Below are 3,360 nucleotides of genomic sequence, written 5' to 3'. Positions count from 1 at the left end.
ACCTCCAGCGGCTAAATGAGCACAGCACTGTGTGTGTGTGTGCGTGTTTCTCACCATCCACCCGCGCCATCCAATCAGGCCCCTATCCGGACATCACGTGACACACCCGACACCAAATACGGGCAGTGCTGCAGTGCTACAGATTCCAACCGCCATATTGTCGGCAAAACTTTGAGGCCAATCAGTATGCCGCACATCAACACCCCTGCTATCCACTTCCACATTACGAGATAGCAGTCTGAGATTTAAAGGCAGCTTGGGGAACATTAATACTTTGTCGCCGTATTGTATAGCAGGATTATTGACCTTGTAGCATTTTACCCCCAGGAGTTAAGGTCACCCACAAGGTCAAACTAAAAACAGACTGTCAGATACAAACATTTTCGGATCAATATATTTCACATCTTCCGATGAATGACTGATGACAAATCTATGACAGTCACAAAGAGGTCTCCATTTCTATGGCGGAAGCCGGTTGTAAGCAATCCTATAAGTAAACGGTAACTGAATGAAGCCTTGAGGGAAACTGAAGCCGTTGGCCGTTTTTCGAGAGGAGCTGAAGAAGAGAGCGGATTACGTACTCCTCGATGGAGTCTAAATGATCTTCATTCTCAATGTGTTTGCTCTGTGTAGCGAAACAGATTGTCCTCGAGCGAGACATTTTAGCAGTCTAACTATTTGTGATAAAAGATGAGTGGTAAAGCAAAAAACCCGGTGTATATGATAGATCATGTCATCAACATCTGACAAACGTATGGTTCAACAGAAAGATCCTGAAGAATGTTACTGCATTGCAACGTTACAAGGCGACTTCTAAAATTTATTTCATTACCTGAAGTGCTATGAAAAAGTAATTATTAAACCCAAACTTGTGTACGTTGTCTTTATCCAACCTAAGCACGGTGATTATGATAGTGTGTTTGTATTATATCCCTTTCTTATGATCTAAGATCTGGGAGAGTTTTCTTTTCGGCAGGTAATAGATAAGCTGCCGTAGTTTCACAGCTTGTCACTTAAAGTGACTTAAAGTGTCAAATTGTCGAAAACAACCAAGAAACCTACTAATCATGAACAAGCGTAAACATAACCATTTTTGTTGCTAATCTATTCTGTACCGCTAGACGGCGCGAGTGTATTGTGACATCAGCGAGGCTGCTGCAACCAGCCAAAGCTGTACAAGTTCTGCCTTTATTTCCTGTTTCTTTGGGTATGTAATGATATTAAAGTTGCGTTTTTCGATATATTACGTTAGTTTTATGTAGTCATGTAGTGGCACCTAGCTTAGTACAACATTTGCGTATTTCGTATATAGTCAAGAAAAGTACTTTAATAGCTGCCAGCCCTTCTTTGTTACTTCAAGTACTGTTGCTTATTGCTAGGCGGCGTGGCTAGTCCGTCATGTTAGGAATTCGGACCTTAAATTAGGGTGTATAGTCTATCGCAGGGCAACCTGATCTGTTAAAATCAAGTAGTCATTCAACTGGCCAGGCCGCTAGATCTCGATAGCCAACACGTTAACTGTAAGAAGAATTGGGGACAACCTGTGTTGTAGTGGATGTTCGAATGTCCTAGGGCACAATAACCTGCTGACAGCGGTAGCGTGTGTTGCTAACGTCCCCATTTGGTAATGATGAAAATATTTACTAATGTAGACCACTCACTGCTGGGCTGAGAACTGCGTATTATTAAATATCGGTACAGGCGCGTAAATAACAACAAACCGCGCGCTATGGGAGTTTACACCGCAAATTTGACCGGGTAGCTACGGCAGGTGCAATAAAGGTCTTCACTTATAGGGCCTTCACACAGAAACCGAATTAGCAGGAATCAAGCAGAGTAATATCTGCTCACCTGGGCTACATAAGCAAACTGCCTCGCACGTCTGTGTGACTGCCAGGGAACATTGACACAATTTACGCAATTTACGATACTCGCTCGCTCGACTGTCATAAAGATTTGACGCGTCTCAAAGAAAACCGCTGACATGTACGACCCGAGGCGTTAATCCCCAAAAAAGCTCTGTCGGTGAGAAGCACACACCTCCGCAGTAACACACCCGTTCCGACCTAAATTAGGTTCATTATTGGAATATCCTGCAACATTTATGGCTGAAAAGACACACAAGCATACAAATCTAAGCGTAACAAAGTGTTTGTTACCAATCCAATTCGTTTAGCAATATCTGATATAATTTTGTCCAACGGCTAATGGGAGACCATCACGGCCAGATCACCCCCAGGCAGCTTCGCCAGCTCACTGCCGATAGGCGGAACTGGAGAAGGCTTGCAGTCGCCTGCGCTGCAGCCGAACGATGATGATGATGATGATGATAAGTTTGATCGCAGCACAATCTTAGCGAGGTCCCACCCAGGTGGAACGGTACCTCCGGGTCATTGACCAAGGTGTGGATCAAAGAGAGTAAATGTTTAAAATAAAATAAAAAAAAGCCGCTCTCGTGATCTTTCAGGATTCAAAGAAAATGTAGCCTAGAGTCCGGTCTTCTTAGGCTAGCTTAATTTAGTAGAATGTTTAAAATAGTTTGGGCAAACGTGACGTCAAAGCCATTCCTCAAAATAAGCCCTAAGCATAAAAATATTCTTTAAAAGGTGATTGGAAAGCTAAACATTCCCAGGAATTGCTCCAACTTTGCGAATATTCGTCAATATTCCCTCGCAGTCTGATATTAGTGTATACATGTGTATGAACAGGTTATTTAAAGTTGCATCGTTGCCACTGAAAAACAATATACATGTACATAGGTTAAAAAAACGGCCAAAAGATATTTGAAGTCAGAAATGGATGCTCACGTATGATACTTGGCGAATGGTAAGATATTAGAAATATTTAACGAGCACCATTTTGCGCCATTTTGCGAATTGTTCAACACACAAAGTTAAAAAAATGCAACTACATGTGATTAATTACGCCAATTTGTGCTGGTTTAGGAAATTGTCACAATTAAGCGCCATAGAGATACCCGCCTCGCTTGTATTGCATTTTTAATGTTAGAAAATGTACAAGTATACATTCAAGAAAATAGAAGTAAACGTAGTAAGAACACTGAAAATGAGCCAAATCCGTGATGACGTACATGTAGACCTAGTGATACCACATAATGAAAATCCAAGGCGTGAATTGATACTCAACGCGCTGCCCAATCATTAGCGGCACTACCACAAGCCCCTGTCACCGGGGGCGTGCACCTCTAATCATTCCTCAGCGACAAATATGGTCTCATTTTTACATTGATTGGCAGATCCCATTTCTATAGACGTTAGATGTAGAATCAACGCAGTTAATATACTCATCGCCGCCTCCTGACGATTCCAGAATCTTCTTGTCTCCAAAGTCTGCTTTCTC

Source organism: Branchiostoma floridae, chromosome 3 (genome assembly GCF_000003815.2).
Source record: "Branchiostoma floridae strain S238N-H82 chromosome 3, Bfl_VNyyK, whole genome shotgun sequence".
In the NCBI taxonomy this organism is placed as follows: domain Eukaryota; kingdom Metazoa; phylum Chordata; class Leptocardii; order Amphioxiformes; family Branchiostomatidae; genus Branchiostoma; species Branchiostoma floridae.
The sequence above is the reverse complement of the archived record's forward strand: the minus strand, read 5'-3'. Positions refer to the sequence as shown.